General features: G+C 43.3%; 1 pseudogene; it reads right to left on the bottom strand.

Annotated features, from left to right (window-relative positions):
* LOC124041075 overlaps window positions 1–13562 on the bottom strand; it is a 29157-nt pseudogene extending 15595 nt beyond the window's left edge.
* Window positions 13563–23152: the final 9590 nt, after the last annotated feature.

The raw sequence follows: 23152 nt of genomic DNA on the forward strand, positions 1-23152 counted from the left end.
GGTTAACTGTCTTGTTCAGGGAAAGAATGACAGATATTTTACCTTGTCAGCTCTGAGATTCGATCTTGCTAACTTTCAATTACTAGTCCAACACTCTAACCTCTTGACTACCTGCCACCCCAGGTATACTCCCATGTGGGGAGTACACCATATTCCACTATTTTGTGTCTTAATTTTTACTGCACTCACAAAAAGACTTGAATTACATTTCTGTTTTGAGTTGATTATTCTTTGGATTATTGTTTGGTTGGACTGTTTACAAGACCTTGTTTTCAGTGGCGTGCTTCTCCTTCTCCACTTTGGCCAAGGTGAGCTCCAGGTCATCAATGTCCTTCTTCAGCTCAGAACACTCATCCTCCAGCTTCCTCTTCTTGGCAGTCAACTCAGCATTCATCTCCTCCTCATCCTCCAGCCTCTCAGTCGTCTCTTTGAGTTTGGCCTCCAGCTGGATCTTGCTCTTGATGAGCCCCTCACACCTTTCCTCAGCATCGTTCAGATTCTCTGAATCCTGGTTTCAGAACAAGATTTTTTTTAACTGTGTTTTCACTTTGTGTATCAAAATATAGACTTCATTTAGTCAAATAAGTCAGAGCAAATCAATTTAAATGTTTTAAATTTACCATGGGCATTTTCTTGAGTTAGTCACATAGTGATTGTGTCTGTGTACTTGTGTGTCTAAATGTGCTCTGATGAGGGTTGTTGCTCACTCACAGATGCGACTTGAAGTGCCAGGTCATTCTTCTCCTGCACCATGGCCACCATCTTCTCCTCCAACTCCTTCTTCTTGGCCAGAGCCTTGGACAAGTCCGACGTCATCTTCTCATAGTTCTCCTTCATGTTGGCCAGCTCCTTCTCAGTCTCAGCGCTCTGCAGCAGGGGCTTGATCTTGAAGTACAACTTCATCCATGGCCAGGTTTTCACATTCATGAATGAACGGATGTTGTACTGGATGGTGAAGACAGAATCTCTGGTCCACAGAAAGGATAGAGTGACATGGTGAGTGACATGGTGAGTGATATGGTGAGTGACATGTTTAAAGATTGTTACGAAAATTATGATTAAATGACTGAACAAATTTCTCATTTTAAATGAAACTGTAACTTAGTAAACTTATACTCTGTTTTATTATATCTGATTAACAATATGAGGTAATAAGAAGGGATTGTGTGACACGGACAAGGAGTAATTAAAGTTAATGAACACCATTCCAACTAGGAAGAAAGGAATGGGTTGTGGATTAAGTAAACAAATACGGTAGTTAACCTATGGTTGAACCGAAGAAATGAGCTCTGGTGTGTTTTAGATAAGGCTGTGAGTGCATTCCTAGGTTTTCTGTTAGTTAGAGCTGTCAGCTACGTGGTGATCGATATAATGGTGAGGAGTCAAAAGTTAATTCAGTTGTGCTGTGTGTCCTGTGTATGTGTTGGAGGGTCAGAATGAACTTTGAATTAACTTTTAAAGTTCCCTTTGTCTCGGTCGAGAGGAGGAGATTCATTTTAGGAGCAGTGAAATGACGTCATGTTATTGTATATAAACTGTTGCTCGTGGTAACGTGGCAGCGCGCTCCGAGAATATATTCTGTTACCTATTATTGATAAGACTGGTCTCCGTCTATTTTATGCAAACAAGAATCTTACAAATTCTCATTAAAATAGATTAAGGGAATTCAATTAATGAAAACACATTGGTATAATTAAATTACAGTAAGAGGAGGACTTTAAAACTACATTCTGGGATTTGAAAAATAACAAAACAGGGACCCTGACATGTTTTGTATACAGCTGAGGAATGGGGCTAGGGAAATGAAACCACTCTTACATGTATAGATAGCGCTACATAGGGAATGACTGACAAGTAACCCTAAGATCATGAGGCATTTCATATTATTCCAGAATTAATGGGTAAATATTACTAAGTTAAATAACAATTGAACAGCTTGCTAAATCCCAACCTGCTGCTTTAATAGAATATTATAACATGTACCTTCTCATCCTGAACAACTCACAGCATATTCAGGACACAATCATTATACATTACATACAGGAGGCTGACAGAATTGTTTGCCAAGATGTCTACTCTTCCTCACCTCCTCTCCATCATCTTGGTGAACTCTCTCCTCATGAGGAATCCACGGCTGAGAGCCTGGACCATGCCGACCAGAGAGGCCAGCTTCTCATCTCTCATCTCCTCCAGGACACCCAGCAGACCGGCTTTGAAGAACACCTGACACAGGTTGACATGGTGAATTATAGAACCAGTCAAGTGGAAAGAGATAGAAAGTATTTTTGCTGTTGTTTTTATTTCTTTACTTAACTTTTCTTCACCTCATACATTTTTTTACATAGAAATTAGTTTTTGCTTGCGGGGTATTTGACTGACCTTGGTGTGTCCAAACTTGTAGTCCTCGTGATTCACATCAATGGACCCAAGCAGCTTCTCAGAAGCCTTCTTGTTGTCCATGAACTGGCCCTCAGGGATGACACTGGCATTCAGTACTTTGTACCTGATTCAGGAGAAATGTCAAGTTGTAATAGTTATATTACGTAAAATAATAAGGCTATTCTGATGTTGGGAAAACTCTTAGAGGAGATTAGTGTGAGCGCGCGTGCGTGTACCTCTGCTTGAAGTCAGCATAGATGATTCTACTGGGGAAGCCCTTCCTGCAGATCCTGATGCCCTCCAGAACACCATTACACCTGAGCTGGTGGATAACCAGGAAGTTCTCCATCAGACCTGGAAACACAAACCAAGTCTCTTTAAATACTCATAAACAGGTTAAAGACTGGTTTGTTAATGTTACTGATACTGTACTGACAAGATGTCATATTTAACTCAACATCTATTGTACCTGGAGTCTTTGACTCGTTGGGGATCAGGCAGCGCACAAAGTGAGGATGAGTGCTCCTCAAGTTGGTCATCAGCTTGCCCAAGTTCTCCTGTAAGAGGGTTACAAACCATGTTATCAGAAATCATTTCTGATAATCACTACAGCTGAATATCCACATTTTAAAAGCTCACCCTGAACTGGGAGGACACAGTCTGCATGGAACCACCCTTCTTCTTGCCTCCTTTCTTGGTTGTATCTGTTATAATGGAGAAAAGTTCAATATAAATGAGAGAATCTCAGGTTCTTCACACACATCTTAATGCTGCCAATGAGATTGTGTAAAATAACACCTATTGTATGAGTACATTAACCCAGTAAATCACCCTGACAAATGGTGATACATTTAAAGCAGCAATCAGCAGTTGAAACAATAACAAAATATGCTCCCTGCCACTGTTTCAATATAACACTGAGATGGTCTGGAGAAATGTAACCACTCAAATGCATAAACAGAGCTATGAATTAAAGGACTGACCATCCATGATATCAAAATGATAGTATTGATAATGTTTTGAGGCAGTAAATGTTTCCATTTAATTTGCTAACAAACATTTAAACAAGCTCATATTTTGGGTTCTGATGGGGTATGACAGGTGAACCAAGCCGATGTTCTTCAACAAAAAATGTTCAAGAACGAATGGGTACATATCTTGTAAGTCCACAAATGGATGTAGCAACTGCAGATTGACCCTTTAAAGAAAATGGGACTGATTTGTAACTAGTTCTTCATGAAGTCTTTTGATGTTCTGCTAGACTTACCCTCAGGTGGGGCAGCGACATACAGGGTCGCCATCAGTTTGACTGAAGACTTCCCGTACAGCTGAAGAACTGAGTCGTTCAGGGGGTCCTTGTTCTTGTCCAGCCAGCCAGTGATGTTGTAGTCCACAGTGCCGGCATAGTGAACCAGGGAGAAGTGGGCCTCTGCCTTGCCTTTGGCTGGCTTGGGCTTCTCAAACGCCTTGTTTTTTCCAAGATGCTGGTCATACAGCTTGTTCTTGAAGGAAGTGTCTGAAGCCTTGGGGAACATGCACTCCTCTTCAAGGATGGAGAAGATGCCCAATGGCTTTAGGAAAGAGATGTACATCAAATTAGTGATATTTACATTAGGATCATAAATGAGCTTTGCTGTTGAGGTCCATTATAATCCTGACAGACAGCGTACCTTCTCAATAAGCTCAATGCAGGCAGCCAAGTCCATGCCGAAGTCAATGAAGGCCCAGATGATTCCCTCCTTCTTGTACTCCTCTTGTTCCAAGACGAACATGGTGTGGTTGAAAAACTGTTGCAGTTTCTCATTGGTGAAGTTGATGCAGAGCTGCTCCATGCTGTTGTACTGTTGAAGGAATTTCAGAAGGGATCATTTCATCATCATACAAGGCTGTAATCCCTCTCAATCACAACTAATTGTCTTGTTCTGGTCTCAGACTCACATCAAAGATCTCAAACCCGGCAATGTCGAGCACACCGATGTAGAACTGCCTTGAATTCTTGGTGTCCAACATCTCGTTGATACGGATGACCATCCACAAGAACATCCTCTCGTAGATGGACTTGGCCAGAGCCGAGACTGAGTTATTAACCTGCAATGATAATAGCTCAAATTAATACATGAGATATTGACCATGTCTAGTGACAAGGTGAAAAGAGCTTGGGGAAAACATCATCACTATTCAAAACCATCAATATACTCATCACCAAAATATTTCTGGTGCTCAGAAAATGGTAGACGCTGTGTTTGGCCGCCTTACCTGAGGCACAGTCTGTCCCTTGGTCACATACTCGTTGCCGACCTTCACTTTGGGGTAGCACAGAGCCTTCAGCATCTCAGCTGAGTTCAGGCCCAGCAGGTAGCCGATTTTATCAGCCACTGGAGAGAGAACCAACAACAACAGACTCAGAAACACAAGATCACTTGTTTCTGATGTCACACTGACAAAAGGGTTTGGTTTTGATTTGAACCCACATCCATAATTTATATAATTTCTGGAGGTTGTAAATTGGTCTCCATAAATGATCTCCTGCCGGGCTTTGAGGAGGCTCTGTCTATCTGACATATAGTATATCTATGAGTGGGACTGGGAATGGGACTAATGTTTACATATTGTATATCTATGAGTGGGACTGGGAATGGGACTAATGTTTACATATTGTATATCTATGAGTGGGACTGGGAATGGGACTAATGTTTACATATTGTATATCTATGAGTGGGAATGAGACTAATGTTTACATATTGTATATCTATGAGTGGGACTGGGAATGGGACTAATGTTTACATATTGTATATCTATGAGTGGGAATGGGACTAATGTTTACATATTGTATATCTATGAGTGGGACTGGGACTAATGTTTACATATTGTATATCTATGAGTGGGACTGGGACTAATGTTTACATATTGTATATCTATGAGTGGGACTGGGACTAATGTTTACATATTGTATATCTATGAGTGGGACTGGGACTGGGACTAATGTTTACATATTGTATATCTATGAGTGGGACTGGGAATGGGACTAATGTTTACATATTGTATATCTATGAGTGGGACAGGGACTAATGTTTACATATTGTATATCTATGAGTGGGAATGGGACTAATGTTTACATATTGTATATCTATGAGTGGGAATGGGACTAATGTTTACATATTGTATATCTATGAGTGGGAATGGGACTAATGTTTACATATTGTATATCTATGAGTGGGAATGGGACTAATGTTTACATATTGTATATCTATGAGTGGGACAGGGACTAATGTTTACATATTGTATATCTATGAGTGGGACTGGGAATGGGACTAATGTTTACATATTGTATATCTATGAGTGGGAATGGGACTAATGTTTACATATTGTATATCTATGAGTGGGAATGGGACTAATGTTTACATATTGTATATCTATGAGTGGGAATGGGACTAATGTTTACATATTGTATATCTATGAGTGGGAATGGGACTAATGTTTACATATTGTATATCTATGAGTGGGACTGGGACTAATGTTTACATATTGTATATCTATGAGTGGGAATGAGACTAATGTTTACATATTGTATATCTATGAGTGGGACTGGGACTAATGTTTACATATTGTATATCTATGAGTGGGAATGAGACTAATGTTTACATATTGTATATATATGAGTGGGACTGGGAATGGGAATAATGTTTACATATTGTATATCTAGGAGTGGGACTGGGAATGGGACTAATGTTTACATATTGTATATCTAGGAGTGGGAATGGGACTAATGTTTACATATTGTATATCTATGAGTGGGACTGGGACTAATGTTTACATATTGTATATCTATGAGTGGGAATGAGACTAATGTTTACATATTGTATATCTATGAGTGGGACTGGGAATGGGACTAATGTTTACATATTGTATATATATGAGTGGGACTGGGAATGGGAATAATGTTTACATATTGTATATCTATGAGTGGGACTGGGAATGGGACTAATGTTTACATATTGTATATCTATGAGTGGGACTGGGAATGGGACTAATGTTTACATATTGTATATCTATGAGTGGGAATGAGACTAATGTTTACATATTGTATATCTATGAGTGGGACTGGGACTGGGACTAATGTTTACATATTGTATATCTATGAGTGGGACTGGGACTGGGACTAATGTTTACATATTGTATATCTATGAGTGGGAATGAGACTAATGTTTACATATTGTATATCTATGAGTGGGACTGGGACTAATGTTTACATAGTGTATATCTATGAGTGGGACTCACCCTCTGTGCCGTCTGGCTCGGCCTGCTCCTCACGCTGCTTCTGCTTGAATTTCAAGTTGCCATGGTGCAGTACAGCTCCTGTCAGCTTGTAGATGCTATTTTTCTCATCGTTGGTGAAGCCCAGGATTGTAATGGCATCCTGGCATTAGACAGGGAGTACAACAGTGATGAACTGCAGTTCTGTTCTCTCAGCAGAACAAATGGGATGGACATTTGACTGGCTTCTCAGATCCACGTGATTACACTTGACCAACACAGGTAGGTGACAGCACAACCTCTATTTGACACAGTTCCATAGGAACTTAGTGACACTCTCTTGTGGATGTCTTACATGTACAGTATGGGCCTCAAGGTGAAGTGTGAAGGCATGAAGAGTTCCTTGAGGCACAGGCCTAACTAACTGTCATCGAAATTTCATAATTTCATTAATTAAATTCACTTAGTTTTATGAGAATTTGTAAGATTCTTATTTGCATAAAATAGACAGAGACCAGTCTTATCAAAATTAGATAATAATATTTATACTCGGAGCGCGCTGCCATGAAACCACCAACAACAGTTTATGTACAAAATATGACGTCATAGGTTATAAAATGTCCTTCCTCCTATCGGCCAGGACAGAACAGGTTCAATAGTTTATTCCCACCCCCTCGCTCCTTCACTCCTATCGGCCAGGACAGAACAGGTTCAATAGTTTATTCCCACCCCCTCGCTCCTTCACTCCTATCGGCCAGGACAGAACAGGTTCAATAGTTTATTCCCACCCCCTCGCTCCTTCACTCCTATCGGCCAGGACAGAACAGGTTCAATAGTTTATTCCCACCCCCTCGCTCCTTCACTCCTATCGGCCAGGACAAAACAGGTTCAATAGTTTATTCCCACCCCCTCGCTCGTTCACTCTAGACACACTTATCTAGATTCACTTCTGCAATCTTCACCTTCATCCATCACTATTTAGAAGACAGTTCCAGATGATGGAAAACCCAGGAAAACACTCTCTGCCTTATCTAAACATCCCAGAGCTAAGTTGAGTCGGTTCAACCACAGGTTAACGATCCTTTTTGCCTATTTAAAACCCACAATCCAGTCCTCCCCAACCTGGTAGGAATGGTATTTATTATGTTTAATTACCCCCTGTTTCATGCTACATAATCCCTTCCTTATGAATGAACATTATTAATTGGATATAATAAAACAGAGTAGAGTTTAATTAGTTATAGTTCTATTTAAATGTAGTTATTGTTTAGTCATTATTCATACAATTCCTAACACGAACTCAAGGCATTTAGAATCAAACAAACAAATACATTAAAATTCCCAGCAGCCACCAGGTTGGAATTGCACAGTGCATTCAGTGTGCATGGTGGTCCTACCCATTCCATATATAGAATATGATGAACCCTTTGTTTGACTCACGTCTGTGGCATCCAGCTCTTCCTTGTCGTTGATGCTGGCCACAGTGATCTGACCCTGACTGCACATGGGGAAGTCGTAGGGGTTGGTGGTGATGAGTGACATTTCTATGGACAACAGAGGATGTCTTGTCAGTTAAATCTCTTAGAATTCTACTGTCCTACCTTTACAGTATCTCTCCTTTACTCAATAGATGGACTCAAGGATGTAGTATAAAATAAATAGCATCAACTGAGACTCGTGGACTAGTGCATCACAGTCCATTACTTGATAGATATTTCCCAAAGATCTGACCCATATCTAGATGCCTTGTTACCATGGATGTACTCATTGTAATAGTATTTATAATGGAGGTAGGAAACATTCCCCCTGAGCCTCTACTTTGCCTCACCAATAATGTCAGGTTTGTGATTGGTCATCATCTGGAAGAAGATGTGGTAACCTCTCTCATCGGGAAGCTGGAAGGACACTCTGGACTTCTAGCAGGTCTGAGAGAGAGAGCAAAAGAGAGAAGAGAGAAGAGAGAGAGAGAGAGAGAGAGAGAGAGAGAGAGAGAGAGAGAGAGAGAGAGAGAGAGAGAGAGAGAGAGAGAGAGAGAGAGAGAGAGAGAGAGAGAGAGAGAGAGAGAGAGAGAGAGAGAGAGAGAGAGAGAGAGAGAGAGAGAGAGAGAGAGAGAGAGAGAGAGAGAGAGAGAATTGGATAAAGCTTATCTCCCCAAGAAGTCTGTGTGAATTTAGGAAATCATTGAGAAATAATCCATATCGACTCACAGGTCTCAATGTCAGCTTTAGCCAGTTTGCTACCTTGGAAGTGAATCCTGATGAATTTACCCTACAGTAGAGCATGGGGGTTAGAAAGAGGTTAACTAAATACATCTAACATTTTACTTTGATAGACCCCTTTAAATGTTACAGTTTGTTGGACATCTATTGATGTCAGAAGGGAAATACTGAAATACATTGGTCCAATATTAGATCACTTTCCCAGTGTGCCCTTTATACTTACGAAGCGAGACGAGTTGTCGTTCCTCACTGTCTTGGCATTACCGTAAGCCTCCAGCAGAGGGTTAGCAGCAATGATCTGATCCTCAAGAGACCCCTGATTGAGACAAACACAAGTTGCTCAGAAACTGGTTAAATTAGTTATTCTCAATTGCTTGATCACAGCCCACCAAACTGAAATGTGTTAGAAAGGTTCAACCTACCTGCATTTTGCCTGGTTCTGCTTCCTTCTTGGCACCAGACACTGCAATGGTGGCAAAGTACTGGATGACACGCTTGGTGTTGACAGTCTTTCCTGCACCGGATTCTCCGCTGGTTAATATGACAGAGAAACAGGGGTTTTAGTCACATGTTTGAATGTCAGATTGGCTTTAACTAAGAAATAACATTGAAAAAAACACTGTTGACGTGTTTTAATTCATAAGTAAATCATTAACAAACATCCTGTACCTCTATCCTGTACCTCTCTCATTAACAAATATCCTGTACCTCTATCCTGTACCTCTCTCATTAACAAATATCCTGTACCTCTATCCTGTACCTCTCTCATTAACAAATATCCTGTACCTCTATCCTGTACCTCTCTCATTAACAAATATCCTGTACCTCTATTCTGTACCTCTCTCATTAACAAATATCCTGTACCTCTATCCTGTACCTCTCTCATTAACAAATATCCTGTACCTCTATCCTGTACCTCTCTCATTAACAAATATCCTGTACCTCTATCCTGTACCTCTCTCATTAACAAATATCCTGTACCTCTATCCTGTACCTCTCTCATTAACAAATATAATGTACCTCTATCCTGTACCTCTCTCATTAACAAATATCCTGTACCTCTATCCTGTACCTCTCTCATTAACAAATATCCTGTACCTCTATCCTGTACCTCTCTCATTAACAAATATCCTGTACCTCTATCCTGTACCTCTCTCATTAACAAATATCCTGTACCTCTATCCTGTACCTCTCTCATTAACAAATATCCTGTACCTCTATTCTGTACCTCTCTCATTAACAAATATCCTGTACCTCTATCCTGTACCTCTCTCATTAACAAATATCCTGTACCTCTATCCTGTACCTCTCTCATTAACAAATATCCTGTACCTCTATCCTGTACCTCTCTCATTAACAAATATCCTGTACCTCTATCCTGTACCTCTCTCATTAACAAATATAATGTACCTCTATCCTGTACCTCTCTCATTAACAAATATCCTGTACCTCTATCCTGTACCTCTCTCATTAACAAATATGCTGTACCTCTATCCTGTACCTCTCTCATTAACAAATATCCTGTACCTCTATCCTGTACCTCTATCCTGTACCTGTATCCTGTACCTCTCTCATTAACAAATATCCTGTACCTATATCCTGTACCTCTCTCATTAACAAATATCCTGTACCTCTATCCTGTACCTCTCTCATTAACAAATATCCTGTACCTCTATCCTGTACCTCTCTCATTAACAAATATCCTGTACCTCTATTCTGTACCTCTCTCATTAACAAATATCCTGTACCTCTATCCTGTACCTCTCTCATTAACAAATATCCTGTACCTCTATCCTGTACCTCTCTCATTAACAAATATCCTGTACCTCTATCCTGTACCTCTCTCATTAACAAATATCCTGTACCTCTATCCTGTACCTCTCTCATTAACAAATATCCTGTACCTCTATCCTGTACCTCTCTCATTAACAAATATCCTGTACCTCTATCCTGTACCTCTCATTAACAAATATCCTGTACCTCTATCCTGTACCTCTCTCATTAACAAATATCCTGTACCTCTATCCTGTACCTCTCTCATTAACAAATATCCTGTACCTCTATCCTGTACCTCTCTCATTAACAAATATCCTGTACCTCTATCCTGTACTCTCTCATTAACAAATATCCTGTACCTCTATCCTGTACTCTCTCATTAACAAATATCCTGTACCTCTATCCTGTACCTCTCTCATTAACAAATATCCTGTACCTCTATCCTGTACCTCTCTCATTAACAAATATCCTGTACCTCTATCCTGTACCTCTCTCATTAACAAATATCCTGTACCTCTATCCTGTACCTCTCTCATTAACAAATATCCTGTACCTCTATCCTGTACCTCTCTCATTAACAAATATCCTGTACCTCTATCCTGTACCCTCTCATTAACAAATATCCTGTACCTCTATCCTGTACCTCTCATTAACAAATATCCTGTACCTCTCTCATTAACAAATATCCTGTACCTCTATCCTGTCCTATCCTGTACCTGTATCCTGTACCTCTCTCATTAACAAATATCCTGTACCTCTATCCTGTACCTCTCTCATTAACAAATATCCTGTACCTCTATCCTGTACCTCTATCATTAACAAATATCCTGTACCTCTATCCTGTACCTCTATCCTGTACCTCTCTCCTGTACCTCTATCCTGTACCTCTATCCCGTACCTCTATCCCGTACCTCTATCCTGTACCTCTATCCTGTACCTCTATCCCATACCTCTATCCTGTACCTCTATCCTGTACCTCTATCCTGTACCTCTATCCTGTACCTCTATCCTGTACCTCTATCCTGTACCTCTATCCCGTACCTCTATCCTGTACCTCTATCCTGTACCTCTATCCTGTACCTCTATCCTGTACCTCTATCCTGTACCTCTATCCTGTACCTCTATCCTGTACCTCTATCCTGTACCTCTATCCTGTACCTCTATCCTGTACCTCTCTCATTAACAAATAGCCCCGCTCATCGACTCATTCCTATGCGGAGCCTAATCCATTCATAATGTAATATATCACACCCAAGTGACGCAACATATTGCAGTGGAAACATTTTCTCAAGTGAGATTTTAGTAAACAACTTACGTAATCAGGACGGACTGGTTCTCCTGGTCTGCAACAAAACAACATATTGATTATCATACTCAAGCAACATTACGGGGACATTATTGAATTCATAGCATCATCATGGATTTAAATTAGGAACCTTTTCCATTCAAGGCCAGTGAAATCAGATATTACCAGCAAACTGTTCTAACGTAGACTAGAAAACAGTAGATACATCTCTAAAGCATATTTTAACTTCCATCCATCCATCCATCCATCCATCCAGCCATCCACCCACCCATCCATCCATTCATACCCATCCATCCATCCATCCATCCATCCATCCATCCATCCATCCAGCCATCCACCCATCCATCCATTCATATACCCATCCATCCATCCATCCATCCATCCATCCATCCATCCATCCTTCCATTAGTGCTCATACCAATCTGCATGAACTGAAAGGCGTTGTCAGAGACGGAGAAGATATGGGGTGGAGCCTCCATCCTCTTCTTCCCTCTGTAGGCGTTAACAACCTCCATGTCGTACACAGGAAGCCACTTGTAGGGGTTCACCGTGGCACAGAACAGCCCAGAGTAGGTCTGGATGAACGAGAATAAATCCAATTAGGGGATTAGAACAATCAGATTGAAGTTTACCTGGATTTATGTGAGGATGTGGGTGTACTATGGTATAGTAATGTAGGTCTACTGTATTGGTCTGTTTTGGTTTCTACCATGACTTTATGTGTAGTACTGTATGTGTGTGTATGTTTATACAGGTATCTTACATAGATCATCCATGCTGCATAACGCTCTTTGAGGTTATACAACACAGAGGCTTCATTCAGGTAGGTCATCATGGCCATGTCCTCAATCTTGTCGTACTTCGGGGGGTTCATCTGGTAGACGTCCGCTTCCTTGAACTCTTTTCCTGCCTGAAACAGTCAGAAATATAGATTATATGCAGATCAAACTGGACAGGACTGAATTCTGTTTGCTCATTAAATACAAGTTCAATCTTTACATTTAAAAAGAAAATCTGCACAAGCCCATCCAATCCAACGACTTTGTCATCAACCACTGACACACATGGTGATTAGTAACTAGTCAGCACAGAAAATGTCATGCTAATTTTTAAATAGCAGCGATAAAAAGTGTTTGAAGGTTATATTCTGCTGTTGTTACTTATTTCGTTTAGTCTATTGGCATGTTTTGATCATGTTGATGTTTATTTCAAGATATGGAGTAATTTGAATAGTTTTCAAATCAGGCTTTTACCTCCTTAGTGCCGTCCGGATGCGCGACTGTCACAGTACACTTTCCTTCAGCCCTGGCAGTGACCAAACCCTTAAGGTAAAGCTCCTTGGTGTCTGCGACATAGCAGGCGTTCTTTGAATCAAAGGGTGCGGTTTGTGCCTCCATCCTCTCCTTCTCAGGCTTACGGAGGTATATGGCAGCCTTGCCGTAGATTTGCATCTCCGCGTCCGTACTCATGGTGACGGATCACTAGGAAAGAGGCGAAACAAGAAACATGATTGACTCTGTGGTGCTTCCTCCACAGTCAACAGAGTTGTGAGTGGTTTCTCTCACAGAACATTTGTCACTTTTCTTATGAAGACTCAAACTATGTCTCACCTTCTTTTCCCCTTCTACAGATGAATGTGTACTTCTTGGAGAACCCTGGGAAACATTAGGTTGTTGTAAACACGCACAAGTCTAAAGCATAATCATTTAGCCCCCGAAGAGGTAGAAAACATTTAGAACGGTGTAATTCAACACATTACAACCTTCATTCAACTCAATCATGACAACCTTGTCCAATTAAACTACAGGTGCAACTGGTAACTTTCATTGTCCTGGTGACAACTCACTTAACTACACATTCTGACAAGAATTCAAATAAATACCCCTGAAAACCCAGTTACATTATAAACCAACCCTTCCATTTATAAACAGCAGGAGAACCACGTTTGGCAGTAAATAAAAGCTACATGTTTCAAGTTAAACACATTTAATGTAAAAACATTTCAAATTAATTCCAGTTGATTGCATATTGTAAAATCTGACAATGCAGAAATAATGTAAATAACTAAATGCAGAAGTAAACTGAAACAGGCCATTTAGCCACTGCCTCACTGCCTCACTGCCTCACTGCCTCACTGCCTCACTGCCTCACATGCTGAGTGCTAAGATGACACAAATGTAAACATGTGAAGAGGTGGAGAGAGTCTTACCACAGAGGAAGAAGGTGTCTGTCTTATGGATGCTGGGGTCTCAGCCTGTTTATATCTGGTTGGAACTGACAACCAGGCAAAAGTTAATTATGGACCACTCTGGTAAAGGACATGGATTGACTGAGAGACCTCTGTATTTCTGTGTCTCACTAGCGCCACCAACTCCCAGGAGCGCCACACTCCCATTACATTAGTTTTTTAATGTAATATGAGTCTCCAAATTGAATTGAGTTAACATCAATAAGAGATAATAATAGTTAATAATGAATAATAATTATGACAGTATCAAAAGTTTGCGGTATCAGATTGACTCCAATGTTTCTACCATAGCACCTCAAGTACTGAAATGGAGTTCCTGTTAACCCAATACCAATAAAAACATTTCACAATCATCTGACCTTATTTCATTCAATTTTAGTTACATTCATCTTTATCAGCAACATAATGTGTTTTTTGACCAATTGTTTTATATTTTGCTTGCAAACAAATCTGAACTGTCTCCTCAGTCACCTCATACTTGTGATCTATCATATTAAAATATGTATTATTATTATGTATTATTATTATTTATTATTTATTTATAAAATACATATTTAAAAGCTATAAAAGTGTTAAATCAACGGTGTAGTTATTTATCTACAGTATGATCTATTGAAGATGCTGCAGGAGCTTTTTTTTTGTCTCACATGTCAGTTGTCTAAAACGGTCCAGGAGGATTCTTCAGGCTTACATAACATCAGTACAGTATTTAAATCATCTTATCCACTCATATTTCTGACAGCCAAGTAGCTGCCTCAAACTTTTATTACACTCTGAGGTAAACCGTTTAGCAGCTGGCTTCTTTAAAACTGCTTTAAAATGACTATGTAGTTACTATAAAGTAACAGATTCCTTTCCATTTCTATGACATTTTAATGAATCCTTTACAATACAGTTTTAATATCTTTCTAACAGACAGCTCTAGCAAATCCAATTGTATTGGTCATATACTGTACACGTATTCAACAGATGGAGTTAACAGATGGTGTTGTTGCTGGTGTAGCGAAATGCTTGTGCTTCTAGTTCCGACAGTGCAACAATATCTAACAAGTAATATCTAACAATTTCACAACATATACCTCAATGCAACTTGTGAAGGAGACACCATCAGCAGAGGCATTGCTTTAAATCATTTTTGGTACATGTATTTGATCAAGGTCTTCTTTATGGACAGGCATTTGACATTCTTCAAACTCTATCAAATCTTTTGTGTTTCAAAACCTCTGCATTTAATAGTCGTTTAAATGTTCTTTGTGTCTAATGTGGTTCCAGCTATATTAATGTTCAATAGGGTGACGTTCAGACAGAAATGTATTGTGTAGAACAGATATGACTGCCTGTCAGGTAGAATAGAGAATCACGTCAGCTCTATTCAATACATTTCTATCAGCAATGTTCAGAACATTTCACCTGAATACCTCCTGTTTGTTCAGTGTCCACCCAGCACATCAGTACAAGAAGCCCCATAGAGGGCAGCTGCTGGATGCACTAGTTGAGCAGATGCCACTGTTATTAGACACAAGATATTTACTTGGCGTGAATGTGGGTGGAGAGAACATCAACACCATGCAGACTAAGAGTTTATGACTTTCAAAGTTATTTTAATGTGCAAAGATCTGGCATGATATTCGACCTGTGTTTTGGTATCCGAGGGACATAGTGCTGGGGTGGAATAAGAACCTGCACACCATGTGGATGGGGGCTGTCCAGAACAGGAGTTTCTGGCTTCTGACACACTGTTAACTGCCAGATGTCATTAAACCATTGAGTAAACTGGCATTATAAAACTGTCATTGTACATAGTTAACATATTTTGGCAGGACCTTGGGAGGATCAGACAGTAACTCTTGATCCAAGACATTTTAATGGTGCCTTCAACGACTTAGGCTCGCAAAGTAGTCGCAAAGTAATCACCACAGACAGGAGTTTGCCTGAGACAACTGAGACACCCAAGAGGCTCTGGCACTTTTAACATGATTCAGTCCAGTAAAATGTCACAGTCAAAATGTACATCTGGATATGACATGTCACATGCTGTGGCGTCGATCCACAGAACAACCAAGCTGCATTCCTTCAGCTCTTATTCACATCTCAATTATCTCACTGTCCATCTGTTATGGTGGCCAACGTCAGCAATGACAGGACCTCGTGGTCGACTAATAAGGTCTAGATAATGTGCTGTTCTGAACCGGATCTCTCTGTGATCCACATTACAGGTTATGAGGTCTAGATAATGTGCTGTTCTGAACCGGATCTCTCTGTGGTCCACATTACAGGTTATGAGGTCTAGATAATGTGCTGTTCTGAACCGGATCTCTCTGTGGTCCACATTACAGGTTATGAGGTCTAAATAATGTGCTGTTCTGAACCGGATCTCTCTGTGGTCCACATTACAGGTTATGAGGTCTAGATAATGTGCTGTTCTGAACCGGAACATTCAGGTTCTGAGGTCTAGATAATGTCTGTTCTGAACATTACAGGTTATGAGGTCTAGATAATGTGCTGTTCTGAACCGATCTCTCTGTGTCCACATTACAGGTTATGAGGTCTAGATAATGTGCTGTTCTGAACCGGATCTCTCTGTGGTCCACATTACAGGTTATTTACAAGGAGAAACACATGGATCAATTATGTGTTGTTTTTTCTGTGGTCCACATTACAGGTTATACAGTCTTTCAGACAGTGTGAAGTCAATGGAGGGCTGAATGTAATATTCAACTCAGACATTTACAAGGAGAAACACATGGATCAATTAGCCGTTGTGTTTTTCCCCAGATCTTTAGACAAACATACAACATGTTACAAGAAGTTGTCCCCATGGTGACCCCCCTGTCAGTGTAGTTCCCATGGTGACCCCCCTGTCAGTGTAGTTCCCATGGTGACCCCCCTGTCAGTGTAGTTCCCATGGTGACCCCCCTGTCAGTGTAGTTCCCATGGTGACCCCCCTGTCAGTGTAGTTCCCATGGTGACCCCCCCTGTCAGTGTAGTTCCCATGGTGACCCCCCCTGTCAGTGAACTTCTCCAGCCAATGGCCACGTTCTGAAACTGGGTGTCAGAATGACATGCAGACTAAAGTTGTTTTGGAATGTTACCCGCTGACACAGAGATGTCAAAGTATCAAACCCCAACTGCTGAGCTGTTGTTGACACTCCAATTTCATCCCATACAGTCCACAGCAGAGTTGCAAGAAGTAGAGTCTACCAAAGCAACAGATGAGTTACGAGCCCAATATGGCCATGTTCAGTGGTCAGAAATACATCCAGCTTCCACAGCAATCTCTAAGGTAATTTAGCATTGCTTCGTTGCTTTGTTGGCAGATCTGCTGCTATTTGAGCCGTGTTCCAGAGGATATGGCCTCCTTCTTCATGGACTGCCTTATTTTTAGACTCACCAACTTGTTCATGGAATTAGGATCAGTCCACACTGTCCCTCTCTCATCCTCCCAGAGCAGGTCAACCTGTACACAGACACAGGGAAAATACTGCCCATTTAATGGTAAAACCCTGTCTGACTCTAACATCTAGCACCTGGAAATAATCACAGTAGGTGACGCATGTCACACAGAGAACATACATAAAACTGGGAATCCCACACACATAAGTGTCTGGGGGAGCAGGGGACTCGTCCTAGCCAAGCCTTTAGTAGTGTCTGGGGAGCATGGGGTCCTAGCCAAGCCTTTAGTAGAGTCTGGGGAGCAGGGGACTCGTCCTAGCCAAGCCTTTAGTAGAGTCTGGGGGAGCAGGGGAGTCTAGCCAAGCCTTTAGTAGAGTCTGGGGGAGGGGACTCGTCCTAGCCAAGCCTTTAGTAGAGTCTGGGGGAGCAGGGGACTTCAAAGCCAAGCCTTTAGTAGAGTCTGGGGGAGCAGGGGACTCGTCCAAGCCAAGCCTTTAGTAGAGTCTGGGGGAGCAGGGGACTCGTCCCAGCCAAGCCTTTAGTAGAGTCTGGGGGAGCAGGGGACTCGTCCCAGCCAAGCCTTTAGTAGAGTCTGGGGGAGCAGGGGACTCGTCCCAGCCAAGCCTTTAGTAGAGTCTGGGGGAGCAGGGGACTCGTCCTAGCCAAGCCTTTAGTAGAGTCTGGGGGAGCAGGGGACTCGTCCAAGCCAAGCCTTTAGTAGAGTCTGGGGGAGCAGGGGGAGCAAGCCTTTAGTAGAGTCTGGGGAGCAGGGGACTCGTCCTAGCCAAGCCTTTAGTAGAGTCTGGGGGAGCAGGGGACTCGTCCTAGCCAAGCCTTTAGTAGAGTCTGGGGAGCAGGGGACTCGTCCAAGCCAAGCCTTTGGTAGAGTCTGGGGGAGCAGGGTACTCGTCCTAGCCAAGCCTTTAGTAGAGTCTGGGGGAGCAGGGGACTCGTCCTAGCCAAGCCTTTAGTAGAGTCTGGGGGAGCAGGGGACTCGTCCTAGCCAAGCCTTTAGTAGAGTCTGGGGGAGCAGGGGACTCGTCCTAGCCAAGCCTTTAGTAGAGTCTGGGGGAGCAGGGGACTCGTCCTAGCCAAGCCTTTAGTAGAGTCTGGGGGAGCAGGGTACTCGTTCTAGCCAAGCCTTTAGTAGAGTCTGGGGGAGCAGGGGACTCGTCCTAGCCAAGCATTTAGTAGAGTCTGGGGGAGCAGGGGACTCGTCCGAGCCAAGCCTTTAGTAGAGTCAGTGACAACCCAATCCACTAGATGGCCCGAGGCCAATGATCAATGTTTACTTCCAGTTGAGCTTCCAGTTGAAGCTCGCATCCGCTACAAGACCATGGTGCTTGCCTACGGAGCTGTGAGGGGAACGGCACCTCAGTACCTCCAGGCTCTGATCAGGCCCTACACCCTGCACTGCGTTCATCCACCTCTGGCCTGCTCGCCTCCCTACCACTGAGGAAGTACAGTTCCCGCTCAGCCCAGTCAAAACTGTTCGCTGCTCTGGCCCCCAATGGTGGAACAAACTCCCTCACGACGCCAGGACAGCGGAGTCAATCACCACCTTCCGGAGACACCTGAAACCCCACCTCTTTAAGGAATACCTAGGATAGGATAAAGTAATCCTTCTCACCCCCCCTTTAAGATTTAGATGCATTATTGTAAAGTGACTGTTCTACTGGATGTCATAAGGTGCATGCACCAATTTGTAAGTCGCTCTGGATAAGAGTGTCTGCTAAATGACTTAAATGTAAATGTAAATGTTTTCAAGTGAAACACTTCACATCCAGTCACACTATTTGGAAGACCGATTTAAATAATGGGGGAAATGGTTAGTGTCTCTGTCTGCCTGTGAATGAGTTGAATAGAAGGAGTTGAACAGAAGGAGTTGAATAGGAGGTGTTGAATAGAAGGAGTTGAATAGAAGGAGTTGAATAGAAGGAGTTGAATAGAAGGAGTTGAATAGAAGGAGTTGAATAGAAGGAGTTGATTAGAAGGAGTTGAATAGAAGGAGTTGAATAGAAGGAGTTGAATAGAAGGAGTTGAATAGAAGGAGTTGATTAGAAGGAGTTGAATAGAAGGAATCCCAAACACACTATTTGGAAGACTGATTTAAATAATGGGGGAAATGGAAACTTTTGACTGGTGCTGTATATCTTAAATGAGTACATTTTCATGAATAAGTCGATATAATCATCAAGCCCATTTAAAAGACAGGACCCGGAAGTATGACGCAGGACGACACCACTTGCACATCGTATTAAGAGCAGCTGTAATGGGGCTTGGGAGTCATGGGGCTTGGGAGTCATGGGGCTTGGGTGTCATGGGGCTTGGGTGTCATGGGGCTTGGGTGTCATGGGGCTTGGGTGTCATGGAGCTTGGGCGGCATGGGGCTTGGGCGTCATGGGGCTTGGGCGTCATGGGGCTTGGGCGTCGTGGGGCTTGGGCGTCGTGCGGCTTGGGCGTCGTGGGGCTTGGGCGTCGTGGGGCTTGGGCGTCGTGGGGCTTGGGCGTCGTGGGGCTTGGGCGTCGTGGGGCTTGGGCGTCGTGGGGCTTGGGCGTCATGCGACTTTGGTGTCATGGGGCTTGGGCGTCATGGGGCTTGGGAGTCATGGGGCTTGGGAGTCATGGGGCTTGGGCGTCATGGGGCTTGGGTGTCATGGGGCTTGGGTGGCTTGGGGCTTGGGCGTCATGGGGCTTGGGCGTCATGGGGCTTGGGTGTCATGGGGCTTGGGTGTAATGGGGCTTGGGTGTAATGTGGCTTGGGAGTCATGAGGCTTGGGCGTCATGGGGCTTGGGAGTCATGGGGCTTGGGAGTCATGGGGCTTGGGTGTAATGGGGCTTGGGTGTAATGGGGCTTGGGTGTCATGGGGCTTGGGCGTCATGGGGCTTGGGAGTCATGGGGCTTGGGAGTCATGGGGCTTGGGTGTAATGGGGCTTGGGAGTCATGGGGCTTGGGAGTCATGGGGCTTGGGAGTCATGGGGCTTGGGAGTCATGGGGCTTGGGAGTCATGGGGCTTGGGAGTCATGGGGCTTGGGCGTAATGGGGCGTGGGTGTAATGGGGCTTGGGTGTAATGGGGCTTGGGTGTCATGGGGCTTGAGAGTCATGGGGCTTGGGTGTAATGGGGCTTGGGTGTAATGGGGCCTGGGTGTAATGGGGCTTGGGTGTCATGGGGCTTGGGAGTCATGGGGCTTGGGAGTCATGGGGCTTGGGAGTCATGGGGCTTGGGTGTAATGGGGCTTGGGTGTAATGGGGTTTGGGAGTCATAGGGCTTGGGTGTAATGGGGCTTGGGTGTAATGGGGCTTGGGAGTAATGGGGCTTGGGAGTAATGGGGCTTGGGGGTAATGGGGCTTGGGGGTAATGGGGCTTGGGTGTAATGGGGCTTGGGTGTCATGGGGCTTGGGTGTCATGGGGCTTGGGAGTCATGGGGCTTGGGAGTCATGGGGATCGTGTCGGGGATCTTTGTGGGCTATACTCGGCCTTGTCTCAGGATGGTAAGTTGGTGGTTGAAGATTTCCCTCTAGTGGTGTGGGGGCTGTGCTTTGGCAAAGTGGGTGGGGTTATATCCTTCCTGTTTGGCCCTGTCCGGGGGTGTCCTCGGATGGGGCCACAGTGTCTCCTGACCCCTCCTGTCTCAGCCTCCAGTATTTATGCTGCAGTAGTTTATGTGTCGGGGGCTAGGGTCAGTTTGTTTATCTGGAGTACTTCTCCTGTCCTATTCGGTGTCCTGTGTGAAACTAAGTGTGCGTTCTCTAATTCTCTCCTTCTCTCTTTCTTTTTCTCTCTCGGAGGACCTGAGCCCTAGGACCATGCCCCAGGACTACCTGACATGATGACTCCTTGCTGTCCCCAGTCCACCTGGCCATGCTGCTGCTCCAGTTTCAACTGGCCTGGGCCCTAGGACCATGTCCCAGGACTACCTGACATGAGGACTCCTTGCTGTCCCCAGTCCACCTGGCCATGCTCCTGCTCCAGTTTCAACTGTTCTGCCTTACTATTATTCAACCATGCTGGTCATTTATGAACATTTGAACATCTTGGCCACGTTATGTTATAATCTCCACCCGGCACAGCCAGAAGAGGACTGGCCACCCCACATATGCTCTCTCTAATTCTCTCTTTCTTTCTCTCTCTCGGAGGACCTGAGCCCTAGGACCGTGCCCCAGGACTACCTGACATGATAGCTCCTTGCTGTCCCCAGTCCACCTGACTGTGCTGCTGCTCCAGTTTCAACTGTTCTGCCTTATTATTATTTGACCATGCTGGTCATTTATGAACATTTGAACATCTTGGTCATGTTCTGTTATAATCTCTACCCGGCACAGCCAGAAGAGGACTGGCCACCCCACATAGCCCGGTTCCTCTCTAGGTTTCTTCCTAGGTTTTGGCCTTTCTAGGGAGTTTTTCCTAGCCACCGTGCTTTTACACCTGCATTGTTTGCTGTTTGGGGTTTTAGGCTGGGTTTCTGTACAGCACTTTGAGATATCAGCTGATGTACGAAGGGCTATATAAATAAATTTGATTTGATTTGATGGGGCTTGGGTGTCATGGGGCTTGGGTGTCATGGGGCTTGGGTGTCATGGGGCGGTGCATGGGGAAGGGACGTGAAGGGACGTCATGAATAGGTCTCGCATCACCATCAGCACCCCAAGAAATAATGTGTTTTTCACGCATAAACTCCATATACTGGAAACACCCAACGACTAAACCCTCAGTTACCCTGCTGCCGCCACTTCCTCACACACTCTCTGATCCTTTTAAAACACCAATGGTAATGTCTACAAAATATTATCTTACCAAATGTAAATATGCACCGCCTTGTAACCAGAAGGTGTTGTTTACATAGCTAGCTCGTCTACTGGTGTGAAAACCTGACTGCAGGGTGTTAGCAAAGATACACATGTTTCCCCTATTCATCTGTGGTGAATGGTGTAGTCAAGAATCAATATCATGCTAGTTCATTTAAACACTGATTCATTCATTTAAACACTGAGTAATGCTATGCATTTCATGAAATATAGAGTTTCTCGTGCTGGTACAAATGTGCACTGCTCATGCTATTTAAGATACAAACATTTTGAAATATTTTTGATTGTGTTTCCTTCTACACACACCTGGGTCTACTGTGGAGATCCCCTGCCAGTTTCCAATAGAGCACACACACACACACACACACACACACACACACACACACACACACACACACACACACACACACACACACACACACACACATAGAGCACACACACACACACACACACACACACACACACACACACACACACACACACACACACACACACCACCGTAGTCTAGCCAGCCCATGGAGAAGCACTTGCTGAGTCATGCATTGATCCCTGGCACTTAACCCTACCCTAAACTCTAACCCCTACCCTTATCCTTACCCTAAACTCCAACCCTAACCCTAACCCTAACCCCTACCCTTATCCTAAACTCCAACCCTAACCCTAACCCCTAAACTAAACTCTAACCCCTACCCTTATCCTTACCCTAAACTCTAACCCCTACCCTTATCCTTACCCTAAACTCTAACCCTAACCCAAACCCCTAACCCTA

The sequence above is a fragment of the Oncorhynchus gorbuscha genome, linkage group LG08 (genome assembly GCF_021184085.1).
Source record: "Oncorhynchus gorbuscha isolate QuinsamMale2020 ecotype Even-year linkage group LG08, OgorEven_v1.0, whole genome shotgun sequence".
Lineage (NCBI taxonomy): Eukaryota > Metazoa > Chordata > Actinopteri > Salmoniformes > Salmonidae > Oncorhynchus > Oncorhynchus gorbuscha.